Source organism: Ursus americanus, chromosome X (assembly GCF_024610735.1).
Source record: "Ursus americanus isolate L20-20 chromosome X, mUrsAme1.1.p, whole genome shotgun sequence".
Taxonomy (NCBI): Eukaryota; Metazoa; Chordata; class Mammalia; order Carnivora; family Ursidae; genus Ursus; species Ursus americanus.
In genome coordinates this window covers 91,552,769-91,564,802 of record NC_142164.1, presented here as the reverse complement: position 1 = coordinate 91,564,802, position 12,034 = coordinate 91,552,769, and the positions used below count along the sequence as shown (strand labels likewise).

General features: G+C 40.5%; 1 protein-coding gene across 2 annotated transcripts in view; it reads left to right on the top strand.

Annotated features, from left to right (window-relative positions):
* The first annotated feature begins 1,118 nt into the window (after positions 1 to 1,118).
* Positions 1,119 to 12,034, top strand: part of PRRG1 (proline rich and Gla domain 1) — a 140,306-nt gene continuing 129,390 nt past the window's right edge. Inside the window, exon 1 of one of the 2 annotated variants that reach the window (XM_045790464.2) lies at positions 1,119 to 1,249. The gene's annotated coding sequence lies outside the window, so the exon portion shown is untranslated. Of the gene's footprint in view, positions 1,333 to 12,034 lie in introns of both variants that reach the window. The other variant, XM_045790465.2, reaches the window with a different exon arrangement.

The window sequence follows — 12,034 nt, the reverse complement described above, 5'->3', positions numbered from 1 at the left end:
TAAGGGCAATTACCAGACTCTCCCCAAAAATGCTGCCATCACAGTCAAAAGAGTTGCTGGGCAGGACTAGGGGTGTGGCCCTGTGGCAATTCTTTTATTCTTAGCCAAATGTTTCTCAATTCCATCATAACTAAAGTAAAAAGATGAAAGGAAAAGTAATTTGGAATAAATCACTTTAGGCCGACAGGCCAATTCATGTTGGATTCACTCAGGTGTGTTTAATAGTTGATCCGAAGGCACGTGAGATACCACAGCTGACCAGATTTTAAACAGAAAAGCATAGAACTTAAAACTAAGCACGCATGCAGCATGGAATAATAATCAAGTTAGGCTTCTTAAAATGCTAAATGCCAGAAAACCTGAAAACATTAGGGCAAAGTCCACACGACATAGGCCGAATATTCTGTTCTCAGAGGGGCTTTTAGAAGGCTCAAATTCTAAGGTGGCTACCTAAAAAGCAGGGTCAAAGATGCTTTGACATCCCGTGTTCTTCTTCCCGATATTCGGGTAGGCTTATTCAAGAATCTTTTAAAGAAAAAAGCAGATTATTGTCACCAAATTGCAGAAATAGCAACAATAGAGTTTGTTCTCAGGAAAAGGGCTGAGCTTTAACAGCTGTCTCTGGTTCAATAGTCACCCACTGCGTTCCGGGCTCGCACACAGCAAAAAGACTCATTAACCAGGATACGCTGCACAGACGGTCTGTGGATGTGAAATCCCCAAGCCCCTCACCTCTGGAGGGCTGAGGACTGAGCGCGCGTGGAAGGAAAATGCGCGGAGGGTAGGGGTGGGGGAACAATATGTGGGGAGATGGGCGTGCAAAAGGGTGAAAGGCTAGCTAGGGAGGATCCAGGGTGGCTCCAGGGAGAGGCGTGGTGGCCCCCGGGGACTGGCTAGCTTGGCCCCACGCCAAGCGGGCTTTCTCGAGGATGAGTGTGGGGGTGCACCGAGGGGACCAGAAAACTTCTCTGCCAATGTAATCAACAGACTTTAAGAGTGGAAAACTCCAGCCGGGTGCCCTGAGCACTAGGTTTTCCGGACCAACGCGGTGGAGGCTCCGCCCCTTGGTTTCCCACCCTGCCTGGTCCCGCCCCCTCCCCTAACTCCGCCCGGGCCCCGCCCCCCTCCGCTTCCCAACACCCTTCCCATCCACTCCCGGCTCCAGGCTCCTACTAGGTTCGGCTGCGGTGGGACCGCGCAGGCGCGGCTGGCAGCTCGCAGAGCGCGGAGTAGCGGCGCGGAACGCGCGGTGAGTGAGGTGGTGGCGCGGAGCTGGTGGCTGGGGAATCTGGTTCGTGCGGAGCATCCCGGGAGGGTTCGGGGAGTGCGCGGGTGAGTGCCCGGAGAATCTTCGGTCCCGGGAGGAGAAACTGGCCGGACGTGAGGCAGGGAAGTTGGCCGCACTGCTTAAGACTGTCCAGCCCCGGCCGCGTGCGGAGCGGAGTGCTTGGTGGCGGGAGTGGGTGAGGGTTTATGTGAGGAGGAAAATAGAAGAGAAGGGCTCCGGAGACTGGAAGTCCTTACTCAGGCTTGGCAGGACCGGGAGGCTCGCCAAGGGCGCTGGAGGGTGTCCCAGCTTCAAGTTCAGTAACCCCCGCTGGGTGCCCCTGAGCGGCGTCCCGGGCCCATCCCTTCCCCCGCGCTGCCGTCTCAGAGTGCGGAGTTGCCAGGAACATTCCTTGTCGTGGGGGAGAGGATTTGGGGTAGGTGGGCTTTCGCCCCAGGCTAGTGCCAAAGAGGGTGTGGCGTTCGTGTGACTTTCCTTCACCCCGCCCCCGGGAATGTGTCCGTCTTCGGGTACATTGTGCTCATGGACATTTTAACAAAGGCTATGACTGTTTTCTAGGCAGTGGCGGGTGACAGCGGGGGCGGGTCGGTGGAGGGGGGAGCGTACGAGGTCGTGGTGTGGCCCTGGGGGACGGGGGCGGGGGCAGGCATGGAGGGAGTGGAAGGAAGGGAACAGCCTTCCTGCCTCAGCTTTTTCCTTCTTCCTGGTCCGCTGATTTTGATCAGTGGTAGGAACAGCCTCGAGAGGGTTATGATTGGAAATGTGTGTGTGTGTTCGGTCTCTGGCTGCAGCCATTGGTTCTGTAATTATGCTGTTGATGTATTTTTTAAGTGTCCCTTCAGTAGAAAGGCGAAACTAATGGAATTGAAGAGGAAATAATTGAACGAGAGGGTGAAGAGGTGGGGTGTCAAAGCTTAAAGCTAAATTAATGCCTTCTGATAGTCGTAGTATAAATAAAGGCAGATTTTGAAGGATATGAAGGTGTGCAAATCGGGGTAAATGAAAAGTTGATTAGGGTGCTGTTGATGGTTTTAATCAAGAGGAGATTGGATGTGTGTGTGGAGGTGCTACCAAGTTCTTGGGTAGACTCACTTTTAAAAATTATATCGGGAATATAAAACACTAGGGCAAATACTGTAATATTGGGTAAGGTTCCAAGGCTTTCATTTGCAAAATTAGGAACTTTATGAAAAGTGATATGTGTTTTCAAGTGTAAATGTTGATTTTTTACTCATCTGTTTTAACTGAATACAACAACTTCTTCCTCCTCCACCCCTTTCCCTTGATTGTGAATCCTGTTTTCTAAACATTTAGTTTTCAGATCTGAAGTGTGTTTAAAGGCACAACCCTCCCCCCCCCCCCACCTTGCAGTGAACAGGATTTCTTCTTGTGTTGTCATTTTACTCTTTCTTTTCCTGTTATTTTAAGTTAAATGCCATGAACATTAGGGAGGGAGGGAGGTGTTAGTGATACCTTTTCCAGTGCCTAATGAACCACTATTGATAGCACTGGTCTTATTTTTCCCTTGCAACTAGAACTTCGGTCTTCTGTGTTTCCCCAATACCTAGGGCTGCTGGGTATGTACTAAATGCCTAATAAATGCACTTAGAGGTAGATGTTAATAAATGCGGTAGAAAGATAATTCATACTGTGTATAGTTCATGGGGTAATAGAAGAAATTCAGAATGCTGAAATTATATGTCATATTTGAACAACATTATTTGGAATGTGGATAGGAAAAAGTATGGAAATACTTCTAAAAGAGGTGCAAAAGTTTTGCATATATAGGCAAAGTAGGTGTCAGGAAAAGGCCAAATTTTAAAACAGGTCAACTTCTGATACTGAAACTAGTGAAAAGTCAACATGAAACAGAAGATTAATCATTTGTAGAAGGACACTAACAGGGCACTGCTGGAATTTAGGAATTTTTAAAGTGAATCAAGCTGGCCAGATGGTATCCTTTGAAGGCTAATATAACTAAAGAGACTGTAGCCTATTAGACTAATTAGAGAGACTAATCAGTTGTATTATACTCCTTCTAAATCTTAAGGTGGTTTGAGCATTTGGCTAATGGGCTTCTTCACGTTATAGTGCCCCCAATAGGCTTGGCCTATTTCTGCAGCCTATCTTTGACATAGGTCTTAACTCTTCCAGCATCCTTGGCTTTACTGTCACCTGTGGCTCATGAAAGGAATTATTTTCCCTTTGCTCCTTACCACTCAAGCTCACCACCCCCACATCTAGCTTTCATCTCCTCGGTGGATTTACCAACTGGAGAAAATGAGCAAATGATCACTCAATTTATAAGTGAGTAGAATTGATACTTTAGTCTAAAAATGAGTCAGGATTGGTGAGTTGGTTAGTCTAAGTCTCTGTGCCAGCAAAGCAAAGAACCTATTCTGGCTATCAGTAACTTCTGTTTTTCCCCTCTCAATTTATCCCCTCTCCACTTAAATGTAAAAGCACTTCTTTGCCACGTCTCTCTCTCTCTCTCTTTTTTTTTTTTTAAGATTTTATTTATTTGACAGAGAGCACAAGCAGGGGGAGCAGCAGGCAGAGGGAGAGGGAGAAGCAGGCTCTCCACCAAGCAGGAGCCCGATGTGGGACTCAATCCCTGGACCCTGGGACCATGACCTGAGCCGAAGGCAGATGCTTAACTGACTGGGCCACCCAGTCACCCCTCCACATCACTTTAAAAAAAAAAAAAAAGAAGAAGAAGAAGAATGTTAACCGTTGTTCATGCCAAAGCACTTCAAGTTAGTGCCTGGTTTTTATGAGAAAAACTTGGGTCCCAGCATGATTAGAGTCCATAAAACTTTTTAAAGAAGTTTTACGTACATCCTCTGTGGTCTTTAGATTCACTTACTGAAAAAAATATTCCAAACCATTGTGGTTAATGCTTCCTTCTTAAACTTCCCTCACCTAGACTTCTTCTCTATATTTCTGATTTTTACTCTCATTCTTTGACAGGTCAACCCCAGCCACTACCACTGAGTCATCTTCTTAGGGTTCTGTCCAAGACACTCTTTCCCACTCTATGTAGGAGACAATAATATGGTGGTCAAGGGCATGGAATTTGGAGGCATTTGTTAAACTTCTTTCTCTAAGAGTCAGTTTCTTCATCTATAAAAATAATGAGTATAATATTTACCTCATAAGTGAGATCAGGTATATTACAGCTTATCATAATATTTAGTATGTACTGATTGCCCTAAAAATGGTAGCTATTGTTATTTGTAATTGCCATTTCTATGAGGAATGTAATTTCGGTAGCAGTTAATTTCAAAATGTGGATGTATTGACATCTCCTACTCTGTTCAAACTCTAGTCCTGTATTTGTAGATTCCTCCTATATATCTAAAACAGGTGGCTTAGCACAATGGTTCTCAAGCATCAGTTTGCACAATAATCACAAGAATGTTTACTTAGTTAGAAGTAGAATTGGCAGGGGAATATGACAAAGGATGAGTCAAGGATGATGCCAAGGATTTTGGTCTGAGCAACTGGAAGGATAGAATAGCCATTTAGTGAGATATGGAAGATTGCAGGAAGAGAAAATTTGAGAGGAGGATCACGAATTCACTACTAAGCATGCTGAATTCAAGATGACCTTGATATCTGGGTGGAACTCAGGAAAGAGGTATGGGTGGACAGGAAGCTCTGGGAATGGATCAAATCATTACAAGGGAAGAGAAGAGGTCACTCCTTTGCTTTAAAAAATATCAATGAACTATTTTTAGAGGATTTTAGGTTCACAGCAAAATTGAGAAGTACAAAGAGTTCCCGTATGCCTGCTGTCCACAGACACAACCTCCCCCACTGTCAACATCCTGCAACACGGTGGTACGTTTGTTACATTTGATGACATTACATGGACACATTTTTATTACCTGAAGTCCATAGTTTAAATTAAGGTTCACTCTTGGTGTTGTGCACTCTGAGGGTTTGGACAAACATTTAATGACCTGCATCTGCTATTGTGGTGTCTTAATAGTTTTACTGCCCTAGAAAATCCTGTGTTCTAGGGCACCTGTGTGGCTCAATGTTAAGCGTCTACCTTCGGCTCAGGTCATGATCTTCAGGTCCTGGGATGGAGTCCCACATCTGGCTCCCTGTTCATCAGAGGGGAGTCTGCTTCTCCCTCCCTCCTTCTCCCTCTCCCCTCCACTCGTGTGTGCTCATGCGCACTTTCTCAAATAAATAAATAAATAGAATCTTTAAAAAAAATCCTGTGTTCTATTTATCTGCCTCTCCACACGCCCCCCACCCCCGACCAACCCCCACAACCACTGATCTTTTTACTGTCTCTATAGTTTTGCCATTTCTGTAATGTCATGTCATTGGAATCATACTATGTAGCCTTTTCGGATTGGCTTCTTATTACCATGCATTTAAGGTTTCTCCATATCTTTGCATGGCTTGATAGCTCATTTCTTTTTAGTGCTGATTCACATTCCATTGTCTGGATGTACCACAATTTATTTATACATTAGCCTACTGAAGGACATCTTGGTTGCTTCCAAATTTTGACACTTGTGAATAAAGATGCCGTAAACATCTATGTGCAGGTTTTTGTGTGGACACGAGTTTTTAACTCTTTTGGGTAAATACTAAGGAGCACAATTGCTAGATCATATGGTAAGAGTATGTTTGCTTTTGTAAGAAACAGGCAGACTGTTTTTCACAGTGGCTATACCATTTTGCATTCTCACTCGTAGTGAGAATTCCTGTTGCTCCATACTCCACCAGCATTTAGTTTTGTCAGTGTTTTGGATTTTGGCTATTCAGATAGGTGTGTAGTGGTATCTTGCTGTTTTAGTTTGGAATTCACTAATGACATGATATTAAACATCTTTTCATATGTTTACTTGCTATCTGTGTATCTTCTTTGATGAGGTGTCTTTTCAGGTCCTTTGCCCATTTTTACATCAGGTTGTACATTTTCTTATTGTTTTAAGACTTCCTTGTATATTTTGGATAATACACCATCACATGTCTATTTTTCTCTCGGTATGTGGCTTGGCTTCTCATTCTTTTGACATTGCCTCTCATAGAGCAGAAGTTTTTATTTTTATTTTTTTAAAGATTTTATGTATTTATTAGAGACTGAGATAGAAAGAGATCATGAGCAGGGGGAAGGGTAGAGGCAGAAGCAGACTCCCCGCTGAGCAGGGAGCCTGACTTGGGACTTGATCCCAGGACCCCAGGATCATGACCTGAGCCGAAGATAGACGTGTAACTGACTGAGCCACTCAGGCACCCCAGAAGTTTTTAATTTTAATGAAATCTAGCTTATCAATGATTTCTTCCACAGATCACTCCTTTAGTGTTGTATCTAAAAGTCATTGCCATACCCAGGGTCAGTTAGATTTTCACCTATGTTATATTCCAGGAGTTTTATAGTTTTGCATTATATGTAGTCTGTGATCCATTTTGAGTTAAAATTTTTGAAGGGTGTGAGGTCTGTGTTTAGATTCTTTTTTGTAAGTTGTTCCAGCACATTTGGTGAAAGGACTGTCTTTGCTCCATTGTATTGCCTTTGCTCCTTTGTCAACAATCAGTTGACTGTATTTATGTGGGTCTATTTCTGGGCTCTCTATTCTGTTCCATTAATGTCTTAGTAATCTTTACCAATAACACACTCTTGATTACTGTACCTTTATAAAAAATCTTTAAATAGGGTAGTGTCAGTCTTCTGACTTTGTTCTCCTTCATTATTGAGTTGGCTGTTCTAGGTCTTTTGCCTCTATCTATAAATATTGGATAGGTTTGTCAATATCCACAAAATAACTTGCTGGATTTTGATTGGGATTGTGTTGAATCTATGGGTCAACTTGAGAAGAGCTGACATCTTGACGATATTGAGTCCTTCTATTCATGAACATGGAATATTTCCCCATTTATTAGTTCTTTGGTATCTTTCATCACAATTTTGTAGTTTTCCTCAAATATTTTGTATCTATTCTGTTAGATCTTTATATAGTTCATTTTGAGGGTGCTAATGTAAATGGTAATGTATTTTTAATTTCAAATTAAAAAAATTTAAACTTTCAAATTTATTGCTGGTATATAGAAAATTGATTAATTTTTGTATATTAATCTTATACAACATTAATCTTATACAACATTAGTTCCAAGAATTTTTCTGTTGATTCTTTTAGATTTTCTACATTGATGATAATGTCATCTGGAAACAAAGACAGTTTGGTTTATTTTCCAATCTTGTATAACTTGTATTTACTTTTCTTGTACTATTGCATTAGCTAGGACTTCCAATAAAATGTTGAAAAGGGGTGGTGAGGGGGGGCGCCTGGGTGGCACAGCGGTTAAGCGTCTGCCTTCGGCTCAGGGCGTGATCCCGGCGTTATGGGATCAAGCCCCACGTCAGGCTTCTCTGCTATGAGCCTGCTTCTTCCTCTCCCACTCCCCCTGCTTGTGTTCCTTCTCTCGCTGGCTGTCTCTGTCTCTGTCAAATAAATAAATTAAAAAAAAAAAAGAATTTAAAAAAAAAAGAAAAGGGATGGTGAGGGGACGTTGTTGCCTTGTTCCTGATAGTGGGAAAATTTTGAGTTTCTCACTGTTAAGTATGATGTTAGCTGTAGGTTTTTCGTAGATGTTCTTAACAAGTGGACAACTCTCAATTCCTAATTTGCTGAGGGTTTTTTTTTTTTTTAATCATGAATGACTTTTGAATTTTTGTCAAGTCCTTTTCTGGCATCTGTTGATAGAATCATATGGTTTTTCTTTTTTTAATGATTTTTCTTTTTTAGCCTGTTGATGTGATGGATTACATTAATTGGTCTTTGACTGTTTAAACAACCTTGCATACCTGAGAAGTCTCACGTGGTTATGGTGTATAATTCTTTTTATACATTATTAGATTTGATTTACTAATATTTTGTTGAGGATTTTTGTATGTTATGTTCATAAGAGGTATTGAGCTGTAGTTTTCTTGTGATGTCTTTGTCTGGTTTGGTATTAGGGTAATTCTGGCCTCACGAATTAGGAAGTATTCCCTTGGTTTCTGTCTTCCGGAAGAGATTGTAGAAAATTGGTATTATCTCTCCGTAAGTGTTTGATAGAATTCACTGGTAAGCCCATCTGGGCCTATTGCTTTCTGTTTTGGAAGGTTATTAGTTATTGTTTCAATTTCTTTAGTAGATATAGGCCCCTATTCATATTGTCTATTTTTTTTCTTGTGTGAGTTTTGGTAGATTGTCTCTTTCAAGGAATTGCTTCATTTCATTGAGGTTATCAAATTTGTAAGCATAGATTTATTCATAATCTTTATTAACCCTTTAATATCCATGTGATCTATAGTGATGTCTCTTCTTTCATTTCTGATGGTATAATTTGTTTCTTCTCTTAGCCTGGCTAGCGGTTTATCAATTTAATAGATCTTTTCAAAGAATCAGGTTTTGGTTTCATTTATTTTCTCTTTTGATTTCTTGTTTTCAATTTCATTGATAATCTCTAATTTTTATTTGCTTTTAATTTGCTCTTTTTCTAGTTTTCTGAGGTGGAAGCTTAGATTGTTGATTTTAGATCTTTCTTCTTTTCTAATATATGCATTCAATGTTATAAATTTCCCTCTAAGCACTGCTTTCACTGGATCCCATAGTATTTGATGAGTTGTATTTTCATCTAGTTCAAAATATATTTTAAAGATTTATTTGAGAGAGAGAGAGAGTGCACGCACACGAGAGAGCCCGTGCACGAGTGGGGGTAGGGGCAGGAAGGAGGGAGAGAATCATCTGTGTGCGCTTAGAATAAATCGTTGCCATTTTGAACAAACTGTTCTCTTTTTTTTTTTTTTTTTCCAAACTGTTATCCTTTAGGTCAATTAAAAATAAGAAAAATAAAAGTTTTTAAGTTTTACCTTTAGCTATTCATTATTTGATGCTCTTTCTTTTTTTATGTGGATCTGGCCTATATTATTTTCCTTCTCTCTAAAGTTCTTTTAACATATCTTGCCAGGCAGATGTACTTGGCAAAAAATTCCCTCAGTTTTTGTTTGTTGAGAAAGTCTTTATTTCTCCTTCCTTTTCAAAAGATAATTTCTCAGGGTACAAAATTCTGTGTTGGTAGATTTTTTTCTCTCAACACTATAAATATTTCACTTCACTCCCTTCTTGCTTATGTGGTTCCTTAGGGGAAGTCAGTTGTAATTTTTACCTTTGGTCCTTAATAAGGTGTTTCTTTCCCTCTAGTTTCTTTAAATATTTTTTATCTTTGATTTTCTGCAGTTTGACTATGATTGCCTACTGGTAGTTGAGTTTGTTTGTTTTAGGATTTATCCTGCTTGGTGTTCTCTGAGCTTCCTGAATCTATGATTTGGTATCTGACATTTATTGGGGGAAATTCTCAGTTGTTATTGCTTCCGATATTGCTTCGGTTCCTTTCTCTATTTTTGCTCTCTGGTATTCTCATTATGCATATGTTCCCTTGTGTACTTGTCCCACAGTTCTTGGATTTTTTTTTTTTTTTCAGCCTCTTTTCAGTTTTGGAAATTTCTACTCTCTCATTTTCAAGCTGAGACTGTTCCCTCAGCCATGTCCAATCTACAAATGATCCATCAAAGGCATTCTTTATTTCTGTTAAAGCATTTTCGATTGGTAGTATTTTTAAAAATTCTTAGAATTTCCATCTCTCTGCTTCTATTACATCTGTTGTTACATCTTATTTATTTTTTCCATTAAAGTCCATAGCATATTAATCCTAATATTTTTAAATTCCTGGTCTGATAATTCCAACATTCCTGCCATATCCGACTCTGGTTCTGATGTTTGTTCAGTCTCTTCAAACTGATTTTTTTCTTTTCATATGCCTTGCAATTTTTTGTTGAATAGTAAGCATGATGTACTGGGTAAAAGAAACTGCTGTGAATAGGCCTTTAGTAATGTTGTAGTAAAGTGTGGGGGTAGGGGAAATGTTCTTTAGTCTCGTGATTTGGTCCCGGTGTTTGGTGAGCCTGTAAATGCCTGGACTGTGAACTTCACCAGTACTTCTGTTTTTATTCCCCCTTAGGTGGTATGGTTAGAGGGGGCTGGGGTTGTGTATTTCTCTACTCCCGGGTAGGTTTGGCTTTTTTAGGCTCTGGTAAAATATGTTCTCCTAAGGGAAGTCCTTGTTAGAAGAACAGAGTGCTCTGGCATATTTCAAAGACTCCTTTTCCCCTCCCTTCACTGGAAGCATAAGGGAATTTTTTCCCACCATTTAATGTGAGAACCAGTTCTAGCCTCTGAAAGTAAATCTCACAGAAGTTTGGGGCTCCCCATGACTGGGTCCACCTAAAGGGTTTAACTCTCATGCTTGTCTGTACTCCGTCTCCAGCAATTCATCGTGTATGGTTCAGGTGTTCCTACCTTGGCAATGGTTCCCTCTGAGGTTTCTGCTCTTGGGTTTCTGCTTGGTTAAGTTGTGATTCTCTGTATCTGCTTGTCTTTCCAGTTTGGGGGCAGTGGCTTGTCTTGTCCTCTCACTTCTCTGATGTATTTAAGAAAAGTTGTATTTTCAGTTTCATCAACTTTATACTTGTTAAGAGAGAGTTGTGATTTCTGAGCTCGTGTGCCAGCCTGAGAAGCTAGAAGTGCCCTGTTGTTTTTCTTTAGACTTTTACCACCTAATTGTCTCTAAATATTATTTTTTGCTTGTTTTGACCTTTATATAAATTGGATCATCTGTATATACATTCTTTTGCTCATCATTACATTTTTGGAATAAATTCATTAGTTGAATACTTCTCAAACATTGGTGTGAATGTGCATCCCTTGGGAACGTTGTTAAAACATAGATTCCAATTTAGAAGGCCTGGAATGTATCCTGAGATTTTGCCTTTTTAACAAGCTTTCATGTGATGCTGATGTTGCTCTTCTATAGACAATACTTGCAGTAATAATAAGGCTCTAGTGTGTCCCATTTTCACCTGCTTCATATGCTTTGAATACCTCAGGTAATTTACTGTATAGATTTCTGCTGGAGTAGGAAAGATGGGAAACTGTCTTTTCCTAAGTATCATTTTCCAGAGTTGGGGACTTGGAGGAAACAAGTTATTTCATATTTAAAATGGATATTTTCATCAATTTGATGTAAATTGAAGATAGTATTTGAATAAAATATTAGCAATATAGTCCTGTAAAATTTCACACATTGCATTTCTAGTTGTAGGTAAGGTTTTGTCAACTTTATTTTGTGTAGCTAAGTTTTAGGTAAGGCGAAATGCCAAAGGACAGATTGGTGCACCTGTGTGCATATATGTGTGCTCACTTGCATATGTATGGGAGTAATAGACAAGGTAAAAACAAATTGTTTTTGAGCTTTTGACAAGAAGTAATTACACAGGTGTTTTGACCCCCCCCCCCCCATAGGGCTTAGAAGACAACCTCTTGGTATTGCAGTATGTGTCCCACAATGACAAAGTAATTTGGTTATCCTGAAAACCTTGGTAGCCATAATATTGTCAGTGCAAGTGGACTTTTAGAGTCTCCTAAGGAAATGGCTTTATACGATATATGTCAAACTTTAATTCAGCATTTACTGAACACCTTTGCTGTGTAAACAGTGTGTGTTCTAGCTTTACCGTTTGTAAAATAGACTTATACACTTCAGAAGAATGCTTCTTTTAAGATTTATTTATTTATTTTAGAGCGAGCGAGTGTGAGTGTATGTGAGTGGGGGAGAGGGAGAGGGGGAGAGAGAATCTCAAGCCGACTCCCTGTTGAGTGCAGAGCCCAACGCAGAGCTCCA